The 13,121-nt window shown below is 39.0% G+C and overlaps 1 protein-coding gene across 1 annotated transcript in view; it reads right to left on the minus strand.

Moving 5' to 3' along the window:
- LOC139744350 (serine/threonine-protein kinase Sgk1-like) overlaps positions 1-11,388 on the minus strand; it is a 126,330-nt gene extending 114,942 nt beyond the window's left edge. The window contains exon 1 of the mRNA XM_071654793.1: positions 11,249-11,388. The gene's annotated coding sequence lies outside the window, so the exon portion shown is untranslated. The remainder of the gene's footprint in view (positions 1-11,248) is intronic.
- Positions 11,389-13,121: the final 1,733 nt, after the last annotated feature.

The following is a 13,121-nucleotide window of genomic DNA, read 5'->3' on the forward strand; positions in this document are numbered from 1 at the left end:
CTCAAGACATAAAGGCACCTTTAACAAGCCATGGCCACATAATACTGACCTTCACAGGGGGTGGATTGACATTAAAATACAGTGATTCTCATTTATAAATTATATTACTAATTACACTTTCACAGCATGTAACAGGAGGTACATGCACATAAATTTGGTTTTGAGATCAAACTTAGGCCAAAAAAAAAAAAAAAAGGTTGTATTGAGATTTTCAAATAGGGTCGGTCGGGTGGATTTTTTTTTTTTTCGCTACCTGCATTTTACGTGTAAAACTCGTGCTCAACTCAGTAAACAGTTACAACTGCTCCACCGAATTTGCTGTGTTCATCCACATGTATTCTACAAATCATTTAATATGAGGCCGATATTACTGGAATTATACCCCTTCACAGAATTTAAAGATGATGAAATCCCTATCCTGAATGTTTTCACTTCATATTTACTATTTTGACTTAGATAAGATACATGCAAATTGACCTATATATACGATCTTTTCATCGCACACGGCGATCTCTATTACAGTCCCACATACAGTACGCGCAATAAGAAACGCCTCCGTCAATTTCGTTTTCCAACGAAAGTTCGTTATCGATCGAGTAGCAACGAAATTTGGACGAAATTTGGACGAAATTTCGTTATCGATCCAGTAGCAACGATTCTGACGCTTTGTGGACGCATTTCACGCACGACCGCCCGCTCAATTTCGTTCGGCAAATGCGTTGCTCGTTCGGAAAATGCGTGTTCGGAGCTCGGCAGTTTCGTCCAAATTTCGTTAAAAGCGTCCGTGATCCAAGGCGCACATGGAATACAGTACACACGTGTGTGTGTAGTGGCCACATCCACAGCCGCTAGCCGGCAAGAATCACTGCAAGATTAGACTCAACAAGTACTAGTAGTAGCACAGCGGTCGGGAAAGAGAACAGTAGTCAGGCGTGGAATTCACCTGATTCACATAATACTATTAAGAATGGTAACATGTATACATACATCGATGCCGTTTTCATTGAAGCAATTTGTAAAAGTTTTAGTTTCCCTTACCCTAGCTGTAAGTACGGCACCGTTAGCAGATTATTCACTGCATTTGTAAGTCACCTGATACATCACATGTTGGTATGCGGGCTGCATGTAACCAGGGAATGTGCACGTGTGGGAAAGGCGAGTGCGCCGTATGTGCGTCGCAATTGCCATGGCATGGCTCGCTCGGCTGAACGAAACAGAGATGTACGATACATGACAAGACCCAGTATAAGGCCTACTAATTGTTCACGTGTTGTTGTTTTTTTTTTACAAGCAGAAAATAAACAACTGTTGATCATGAAATAGACTAAATTACCAATCAGAGATCATTCGGGTTCATAGTATTTAAGAGAAATCACGCAATTTTGGCGAGGGTGAACCCACAGGAACCCACAGGAACCTTATCGTAGAATGCCGACCAAAAAGAAAATGGTTTCACTAAAATTGCGTGTACGTAAAATCCATTTGAGTATAGAAAGAAAATTAACCCCCAAAAAGAGGAAAAAAGAAATTAGAAGGATTTGTTCGCCGTTATTTGGTCATTAAATATATTTTCTTTCTTCAGCAATTGCGCGTTACATTGCCCGTTTTTTTATTGAATCAGGGCCCTGTTGCATAAAACCCTTACCGCTGGACTTACCGCTCCTTTCTATGCGGTAAGTCTTAAATCAGCGGTAAATTTTATAATCATTGATGCTGACGGTAGTTACTATTGAAATTCAATGGTAAGTTTTATGCAACGGGCCCCAGAAAAGCAAAAAAAAAAAATAATATTCAAAACAAGACAATAAGTTTAATTCTTAGTTTGATATCGTTTATTTCTTTATTGGACAGAGAGATAATTCAGACGGTACGTGGAATTTTCAAAGCGACTAATTCAGACTGATTCTTAGTTTGACTTGGCTCTTTCTTTCTTTCTTTTTTTATTTTATTTTATTTTTTTTTGGGGGGGGGTTTGAGGTTCATGTTCGTTGTACCCATGCACCCATAAGGTTCATTAGGACGAAAATGAAACATTCAGATACACGCGACTTCCCTACACGAAAAATAGATGTTCGTAAATGTGATAGTCAAATTATGATTCATAATTCGAAAATGCACGAATGTTTGTGATTGGATAGGTGCGTTATTGTCGGATTAGCAAACCTTCGGAGTACTGTAGTATCGAGCCTGTTGTATTCAAGGATAAACGAACTTTTGAAATAATGAATTTTATATTCAGAGTAAGACAATAAGTTTAATTCTTATATACCTGTAGTTTGACATCGTTTATTTCCTAGTTGTGAAGCGGGAAGCGAGAGATAATTCTGAAAAGAAGTATAACAGTCATGCAGACGGAACGTGAAATATTCAAAGCAGCTATGAGATTAAATCTTAAGTTGTTTATTTGTTTGTTTGATTGCTTGTTTGTTGTTATGCTCAAGCGTTGGTGTAATTATATATACATTTTTTTTTTTTGGGGGGGGGGAGGCATTTTTGTAGTACCCAATGCACGTAAAGTTCGCTGATGCGAAAGTGATAAAATGTTCCGTAACACGCAAATTCCCTACACCTTGTAGATGTTCGTACCTAGTGTGAAAATAAAATGTATTACTATTATTTTGTTTCCCCCATTGTTCGATGGGTATAGCAAACCTTCGGAGTGTCAATCCTTTCGTTTTCGGATAAACGAACTTCCTTAACTCACAACATCATGTTTCAGAGTAACAAACTAGTCATTATTTTATTCGGGCATTGGGAATAGTTCAGGAATAAAATATAGAAGGGAGGAAAATCTTTAAGGCAAGAATTACGATGGATTCTTAGTTTGAAATAATTTATTCATTTCCGTGGTGTTCATTATTCCGAAAAAAAGAAAACGGGTGCGCTATTCCGATGGTTACGGCGTTATTTCGAATCCGAAACACGCATATTCCTTGTGCCTATCCATGTTTGTTGATTCGAAAATGTAATCATGCTGCGGGTAATTGCTATAGGGGGCCATATATTGTTTTATTTCTGTCTATTGTTATATTATTATTATCATTATTATCATTATTATTATTATTATTATTATTATTATTATCATTATTTTTATTATTATTATTATTATCGTCTTTAACATTATTAACCAATGTTTTGATTAACGAGCATTTTGTGGGCTGTTTTTTTTTTGTGTTTTTTTTTTTGTTTTTTTTTTGGGGGGGGGGGGGCATTGCCCGATTAGCAAACCTTCGGAGTGTCAATCCTTTTGTTTTCGGACGAACGAACTTCCTTACCTCAGAAGAAGAAATCAGTGTAACAAACTAGTCATTATTTTATTCGGGCATTGGGAATAGTTCAGGAAAGAAATATAGAAGGGAGGAATCCGAAACACGCATATTCCGTGTGCTTATACGTCATGTTTATTGATATGCTGCGGCTAAGGGCCTATTGGAGGTCGTTATACCTTTCGTTTGGTGTACGATTTCTTTCGTTTCATATCACTTTATTTGTTCCTTTCATATTCTGAAATATTTAAAGGTAATCTTTCAATTGCCTCGCACTGTGTATATATACATGCATTTTCGTAACGGCGATTTCGCGCTTTGCTGCAGTATTTCGAAGGGTGTTTGATGCCAGCCGCTTCGGTGTGCTCTGTGGTAATGTTTATGTGGTTGTCAGGGAGGTTGTTGATACTTTGTCTGTTGACATTTATTTTCGTACAGGCATGGGCGGATCCAGGAATTCTGTACAGGAGGGGGGAGGGGCGCAACTAATATTTCTGGTGCCACTTCCGGGTTTCACTTCTATTTTTTTTTTCCACGATAAATAAAGGGGGCGTGCGCCTCATGCGCCCCCTCTGGATCTGCCACTGCTACGTGTTTATCTCGAGTGATGGTGATCGTGTTTCTAAATGTTTATAAAAAAAAGGACAAAATTATCCGAGTGATGCCTGATGATAGTGCAAGTGATGATAATCAACGATGCTGATGTAAAAGACGGCTTGCTGTGGATGCTGAGCGTACGTGCCCTTCGTTTATTTAAATAAGTTTTCCCTCTTTTACTCTTCTTTCCCCTCCCAAGAATGATAAAAAAAGAAAATACCTACACCTCACAACAAAAGGAACCACGTGTGAACAACCATCGTTAAGTTCAATCGAAATGTTCATTATTAGCAAAGAATAAGGGGAAAACACGAGTGACGGAAAATGATAGAAGCGACGAGATTGTCTTCTTGTGTATAATGCGGTCTCTTGGGATTGGAAAAACCCCACCCTCTCCCTTTGTGGAAATTTCCACAAAACCAGGTGCGTGCCAGACCCCAGGTGCCAGACGAAAGAATGCGCGCATTTGGTGTAGTATATCGATCGAAGAACTCGCGGGTGAGTTGAGTTAAAGGAATCATTGCAAAGATGTTCTGATGTTCTGGTTCCCGAACTGTAAAAAGGAATTGATTAATCACTCAAAAATGCAATCACAGATTTATATGAAAAGTCTCATATGCCTAGACAAATTCACTGAGATGTCCTATGTGATGCAGCCACCACCCGATTAAACGGCAAAATCATGACAATAAAATTTCACGCTCATCAAAACTGCCTATTACTTTTCATATGAATTTTGGTTATCAACACTCGTTCGTGGATTTGTTTGTTTGCATGTTTTGTGTGTATTATTCCTCGATCCTGAAAGACGTAATAATTATTCGCATCGAACGTAAACTGTTTACCGTAACTAAGCCTATGGCGCATTCGATCCATTCAACTTGCAGTAACCTTTAAGGCAGTACAACTGTAAGTAGCACATGGTGCATTCTTTTGAACCACGTGTTTCGCATGCGGCACATCCAAACACATTAGCGATCGTCCTTATGGCAAACTTTCCGATTACAGTCAGGGGAGAAGAAATCGTAATACTGTACATGTACTTACGAAAGTGATTATGCTTAAGATCAAATAAAATGAAGAAGTTTGAAAACAACTTGGCAACACTCAATCAAGTTTTGCATTCTCTCACACAAAAGCTCTCTTGAGAAAATGAAAGCATTCCCTCTCCCCTGCTAGATAATGGAAGTTTTCATTACTAGCCCAGCAAGTTTTGGGAGTGTACATGAATGTTTTTAGGATAGAGTCAAAAGGGACCTAAGTTTTCGATCATAGCAGAATCTTCGTCAGAAGCAAAATGGCAAATAGGCAGAAAAAGCAACCACACACATGTAAAGCGACTTCACACAACAAGAACAGTCAGGAACAGGCAAGGGACAAGGAACAAAGAAAACAAAAGGAGAGGGTAGGATGTCATGGGCAAGGAGCCCAACAGGTAAAGGGAGGGGGATTAGAGCAGGAGGATGGACAGACAAAAGGCAGGGGAAGGTTAGTAATGGTCGTGAGGGCCAGGGGGCAACCATTGAAGGAAAAGGATGAATATGGAGGCAACATCAAACAAGATAAGGAACAACAGAGAGACAAAGAAAGGTAAAGAGTGAAATAGCAACAGCAAAGGGGGGGGGGGGTGAGTAAACAGCAAGCCCTAGAAAGGATCTGTACAAGTACCAAGAGCAGGCAACAAAATGAAAGTTAGAGTCAATCAACAAATGCAATTAACCATATCAAAGTATGGTAATATTAATACAGCAATAATGATGATATTGACAAAACAAATTAGAATAATCATTAAAGCACATAAAAAAGGGGGGACACAAAGTCCATGGGAGAGAAAATGTATACTTGCAAAGCAAGTATCAATAGGCAAATTAAATACGTTTCAAAGAGCTGGTTCATATGAAATCACCTTTGATTTATGATTTTACAAACAAGAATTTTCATCGCTTACTTACGTATTTCTTTTATTACTTTAGTAATGTCATGATATTTCATGATGGTATGTGTTCTGTCTTTGCATGGCAAGATAGGGTTTTTTTTTCCATCCAGGGTCAAAAGAAGAAAGTGATAGAAAGATAACTGAAAGGATAGAATGGAACACCTACTCAGCAGGCAACACTAAAACAGCCCCCAGGGCCAGGCCATGTCGTCAGTGTCACTCTCGTCTTAGATCATTACAGGCCTACATTGTACATGTATAGGCTACTCGTTTCGTACTCGTCATCGCCAACGTCATGATGGTCGGTCACACGAAATAAATTGCATCATCATAAGAGCTCTTATATCAACACCACTAGATAGTGTAGATTCATTATCATTATCACTATCATTCCAGTCGATCTCATCCACCGCGAAACCCTCAAAATCCTCAAAATCATCGTGGTTAATACTCTCACAAAACACATCTGTAAACGATTCAGACATCGCAGACCTAGCTACACATCTTGCACACAAAAATGAAATGGAGGTGGAAAACTACGATGAATACACAAAAAATATCGACGATGGCATTTTACCGTAGCAGAAAATACACAGAGTATCTTGCACCGGAAAAAAAAAAATGGATGTGGAAAACTACGATGAGGAAAACTAGGGTGAAAACCCGATGCGTGAAGACGAACGATGAAGACACTTTACGGTAAAAATACTTACACGGAAACAAACGAGTGGGTACGATATTCTCGCACACACGAAGATAATCGACACATCGTTCAATCGAAAAACTCAACAAACACTCGAACAAAAACTCACCCCAAATTGTGGCAAACACGGTAATCACTTAATAAAAATGAGAAAAAATACTCTCTAAAGTATGATTGTACTCTGAAAAGAAAGGGATACAATGATACGAAAGCAAAAGAGAGAAAATGAGAGAAATGGACGGGAAACCTAGAGAACTTCGACGAAAGAAGAGCTAGCAATTCGCGATTAGAGCTAACTTTCCTGTGTGTGTGTGATCGCGTGTAAAGGGTTGAAAGCGTTGAAAGCGCTGAAAGCGTTGAATGCGTCCACAGCTTCGGAAAAGCGTTCGGGGATTTCGTTGAATTCGTTGAATTCGTCCAAAATCCGTCCATGAAGTCTGGACGCAAAAAGCGTTGAAAACGTCCCCGACGAAATCAACAACGAAAAAAGCGTTGGGACGAAATTTGGACGCACTTTCGTCGGGCGTTTTCTATTGCGCGTACTGTATACAGATTCGTGTAAGTTCTCCACACAAGAAACCTATGGCAAAACTGTGCACAATACAATCGCAGTCTGAATGCTAAGTATACACTGAATAAATCTTGTTAGAGTACGCGTCCGTGTTGGAAACAGATGACGTACTGATCAAGCGAGGCTTATGCGAGGAGCTAGATCTCTCCCTCGTACATCCGATATCCCCAGAGCCGTTTCCACTTCCGGGTTTGTGCGATCGCGATCGCAATCAACAAGATATTTGATATCGATAGCAAAAAAAAAATAATAAAAAAACATGGGGTCGGCGGAATTTTTAGGGTCGGGCGGGTTACGCCAATGCAACAATTTTTTTTTTTTTTGGCCTTATTTGTGTACAGCAAAATAAATTATAAACTGCACATATGGAGATCAGAATGTACGCTGTAAGAGGAAACCATCTTTTCCACGGCCACGTACCAGCAACTACTCAATCAAAAGAGGTCCTCCTACTTTCTTAGAAGTACAACATTTTGTTTCTTCAGGGAAAAATTTGCAACTGTTTTGGTTGAGGTCGCGACCGACACTTGCAAACCTCTCTGCTTTCTATCAAAATTCAAGCGAGGCTGTCTATTAGCTTGGGTGTCAACTCTCCACAAGTTATGAATGTGATGGCAGAAGTTGCTCCCTACAGCATTTTAATAAACAGATTCTATATCACTGAGATTTTCTTGAACGGCCTTGGTGAGGGAAAAATCAAAGATTTCTTTAATCTGGATTCTTTTTTTTTCACAAATCAAGAAAAAAAAGAATGAGTTCAATAATATTCAAGCATACGAATGTACAGCGCTGTATGTTGTACATGTGCATACAATACACACATACCAGGGGCGGATCCAGGATTTCCATAAAGGGGAGGTGCCTTTACAAAATTGAAGGGGGGCACAAGAACCCCCCCCCCCCCATTTTTTAGAATTTCTTTTGTTTTAACAAAAAATAAAGAGGGGGCATGCACCCAGTGGCTCCGCTCTGGATCCACCAAGCTGCATACACACAGGGAATTATCTTAATACGTCCAGTAAACATGCAGAGCTGCAATTTAGCACAATTAGGCTGAGTTCCCCATATAGCAGTCAGTACAGAAAGGAATTTTGGAACAAATGGAACAAAACGAGAGACACAATAAATACTGTACATTCTTAAGATTCAGTAAAGAAATTCTTTGTGAAGAAATACATCTACTTCATCTCCTACATCAAGTTACATTGTACATGTAGGAATGTACAAAGTTATACTATGCATCTTTGGTGACTGTCATTTTGAAATACTACATTGTACAAGACAATATTTTGTACTACAAATGTACATAAAGTGTTAAACACCCACTCAAAAGCTGTCAGATTTGGTAAATACAAGGATGTACAGCCACTATGACCATGCAGGCTGTACACTGTTCAGAGTGTAGCCTGCAGTTTCTACAAGACGGTTCTACCAGGCCGGAATCCTATTGATGAAATCTGCATCGCAAAAACACAGCTGCATTTGTAGGTCGGCAGCTGGCAAAAGTGAGTCCCGCTCAAAATATTCACTTTGCCAATGGCCCACACTGCTCAGTCCATGACTTCTAATCCATATGGATGTACTAAACGTACAATGTAGAGGCAATGATATGGGGCCTCCAATCGTTATGAAGTACTCTTCCCAAAAAGCTGAAGACGCTGTCCTGTTTGAAGTTGTGATGTTGGGCATTGAGCCTATAAATTTCATTTCAAGCTTGTTTAACACTGAAATGGAATTGCTGAATAACAAATATTATCATTTTAGTTATCATTATCATATATGCATTACTGGGTAAATGTGGTAGTACTTAAGGAGTAAAAAAAAAATGCTGTACAAGTACAAAGTAGGCCTACAAATTGTACAATTTGTAAGTGTTTCTAGTCACTGTTGATGTTGCTGACATACAATGTAGTTGATTTTAATTGCATGATGTAATGTAAATGTTGCCATGTTGGGAAAAATGGATTTCTCAAATATGGAGTATAATACTTCCATGATATTTGGCCACAATAATTTCAACTTTACTTTGAGGAATTGAATACAAACGTGTAGGTTAAAATACACAAAGCAATATTGATGGTTGATGGATAAAGCTTGGAGTACTAGTAGTCACAAAAAGTATATGTACAAGTACCTCAATGGTATGATTATACAAGGGTTTACAAATGAAACAAAGTATCCATATAAACTGCAAAAACTGTCAACTTTTGGTCTATGCATTATAAGGATGTAATGTTAATGGGTGGAATACTATTAAGATAACACAATTCCATTGGGCAACCATAAAAATGCAAAATATTATCAAAATAGAAAGGTCACTAGAAGTATTGCAATCTCATTTAGAAGCATACCTGATTGTGGCCTGTGGTTGCTATACAATGTTTTATATTTGATTTATTACAGCGATTACAATATACTGGGCCATAGTGATGCAGGCAGGCACAGTGTCCATTGCACGAGAGTGAATTGCATGCGGCTTGTTAGCTGCATGTGATTTTACTACTGCTAGGGCCTAAGGCGTGATTTGATCTGCACATATTACAATTAGTCACCTTTAATAGAAACTACAATGTACCATTAAAGGGATGGTATACTGTACACTGTATATGCCATATATTTCGTGAATCTAAATTTTCGCGAATCGGGACTTCCCGACAATTCGGGAGTGGTTACATTTGCAATTGTGGAGTCTTGTACTGAAGCGAGAAATGTATACGGGTACGTCACATTCATATCGGCATTAAAGTCAATATTTTTGCATGTTTTCAATTTTGCGAATAGCAGCTGACTCACGAAATTTGCGAAAATAAAAACCTTGCAAAATATTCAACGTTTACAGTACTTAGTATTGGTGGAGAGGAGGATTGGGCTTTTAACTTTTTTGCGAGATATCAAGAAAGCACTTGTGAAATAGATTTCTAGTGCAGAGCATACCATTCTAAGTGGAATTCAAAGTTTATTTGATGAAAATCGTTTTTCAAATGGCTGAGACATCAAAAAACAAAGTAAAAAAAGCGATCTTAATAAAAGGTGGGTCCCACCTTTTATCATTTTATGTATCTCAGCCATTCAAAACCAATTTTCATCAAATAAACATTGAATTCCTCTTGGAATTACCTGCTCTTTCATTTACTATTTCGTCCAAAAATATTAGACACCTAAAGTCCTAAGATGGGTCTTAACTAAACACTAGGCCTATATGATCCCTTTAAACGTTCTACACACTACTGAACGGGAAAGGTGCTTTAGGAATATCTAAAAATAAAGTTGGTAGAACTACATCAACTTGCCTTTATTTTTTCATATATTTGGTCTCAAAATAGAAACTACATAAAAACTACTCATTATCCCAGCAAATTGAGTCAATTAGACAAGTTTCATGGTAGAGCCTACCAATCATTCAATCCATCCTAATCATATTGTATGCACAGCAGGCATCAGTATTGCACATTTCCAAATGGTGGAAGATGAATTCTGAGTACTTCTGACAACCTGTCTTGGAGAAATTACGAATAAACTCTGGGGTATCTCGGGACTCTAAAGATTCTGAATCCACAGTGGAATATATAAACCATGTCCAGTCATAATCACAAAAGTACAATCACTGCACTGTCACACACTGACACTGTCCCAACTGATTATGCTGATGATATTTTTCATTTGTTTAGCAATAGAATACAACTGAAATACAAAGTTCTGTCAAACAATATTACAGATCTAACGCGTAATAACTTTAACCCTTCTGTAGCCTACCTTACTTTCCTTACTAATTACAGACAGACATACAAAGTACGTACCGAATTCCCGAAATCGCTTCTGTAGGGCTAATACCTCGAAAATGGGTAGCAGGGTGCCATATGAATTATGAACACTATTCTACGTTAGATTTTCGTTGGCTGAAATCCAGAAGTAGATTCATGCATTCGACGGTAAACCCCATACAACGGCGCAGCCTGAACTTTCGACCCGTACTCGCTGGCTACGAAAAAAACGAGTGGGGTCGATCTTCTACCGGTCTTCGCTACAGACAACATGCGATGCGAGAAGCGAGTGGGTGGTGCATGGTGTTCTGTTCGAATGGGACCCGCGAAGTATCCACCACTTTCGGCCAAATTTTCTGCCCTGTGCGTCTATAAAACACAATTTGAAGACGGTCACAAGATATTCGTCCTTACCTGACTAGATGAAATTCCCCTCGCTCTCAGGAACTGACGATAAGAGCACTGAGATAGTAAATTCTCACTGGTGAATACACAAAAATCGTCCCCGTTATCGTGCGGTGTTAGGTGGGCACCCCTCTCTCCTCGAGCTCAATTTATCCACTGTGTGTTGTGTTGCTATCATGCTAGCTAAGCCTGTGTGTGTATGGTGTGTATGGACGATCCGTACCGTACGACCGGTAGTGTACCCGATAGGGTTTCTTTCCAACCTGCGACAGGCGAGCTTCAAAGGTCTGTGTGGGCTCGTCACACGTACACGTGTGTGTGTTTTCGTGTGTATGTTGTGTGCCAGAGTGTGTATACACAGAGGAGGTAGGCGTTCTCGTGATGTGTGTGTGTGTCGACGGGGTCGGCGGCTACCAGTCCGTTCGGTGTCGGTGGTTCTTTTATTTTTGCTCATACAATGTATAGCCTAAAGTGTATCATAGGCGATAAAAACAAAGTGAAGCCTTGCGACTTGGGGCCCCGCCCCTCTCTAAAGTCCAGGAAGAAACACTACTAGTACTGTACCTTGTAGTGGAGAGAGAGAGAGAGAGAAAAAAATCCGTTTTTGTTTGTTTGTTTGTTGTTTGTTCGTTTGTTTGTTTGGGATTTTTTTTTGGCGGGGGGGGGGGGGGTGGGGCGTTACCATACCCCCTTTCCTTCAAAGGATACATACAGGACCAAGCTGTGTTCCACTGGCCCTTCTTTCTCTTTTCTTCCCTCCTATTTTTTCTAATTGCGATTAATTACTCAGTTTATCTTTACTAGGTCTACTCTCTTTTTTTTTGTTCAGTGGTTCCTTTTTTACTCTCTTGTTCTGTGGTCATTTCGTGTCTCTTTCCCTTCTTTTCTTTTCCGTCTTTCTTCTCTACTTGTTTGAATTCTTCTCTCCCGTTCGTTTCTGTCCTTTTTATCTTTGCTCTTCTTTGACTTTTTACTCTTCTATTCTCTTCTTAATTCTGTTCTCCTCATCTTCATCTTCTGCTTTTCCATTCTCAGTGGATTCTGCAAGCATTGGAATGTGAATCAAAACGGCAAAGGCCATGATCCAACGCTGCTAGCGTGCTGTCATTGACCATTTTATACGAGCATTAGTCTTTGCTGATGTTTTGTTGTTGTTGTTGTTGTTGTTGTTTCAGTCGTGCTCGGTAACCTCAGTGAGAATTGCTATAGGGATAGTATAGTATTGGTTGAGGTGAGGATTCAAAGGGCATTTCATGAAGCATTTTGTCCGACAAAGTTGTCGGAAAATTTGCTCTCAACCAATCAGATGCAAGGATTTCAGTAGCTTGTAACGGTTTGTCAGAAAAATCCGACCAAAGCGCTTCATGTGCCCCCTGGTTTTAACTTTTCGCGAGATACTTAGAAACCACCACATCTAATGTTAAAGTGCATCATTACAATGGTTATTCTTATTTGTAACTAAGAGGAATTCAAAGTTTATTTGATGAAAATTGGTTTTGAAATGGCTGAGATATCTAGAAACAAAGTAAAACAAAGCGGTCATAATAAACGGTGGGTCCTAATTAGGATCACTCTTGTTTGGATATCTCAGCCATTTCAAAATCATTGCAATTTTCATCAAATAAATTCATTAATTAATCAAATTATATATTAATCAAATAATGCTGTTCCATATTTCATAACAGGTTTCACATTATCTCAACAAAATCATAATCAAAAAGTTTTGGAAACAAGAAGCCCCAATTCACTCAACACTGATACCATCCCCCTAAATCTGTATTGTTTGTAGGCCTATTACAAGGGCCTAGATATGAAATATCAGTGAAGCTGAGACTGTAACTTGGCTAGAACAAGTACTGTGAGACGTTACTTTCTTATAGCT

This window comes from Diadema antillarum, unplaced genomic scaffold (genome assembly GCF_040938485.1).
Source record: "Diadema antillarum isolate AM-2024a unplaced genomic scaffold, OU_Dant_1.0 seq00001161_RagTag, whole genome shotgun sequence".
In the NCBI taxonomy this organism is placed as follows: Eukaryota; Metazoa; Echinodermata; class Echinoidea; order Diadematoida; family Diadematidae; genus Diadema; species Diadema antillarum.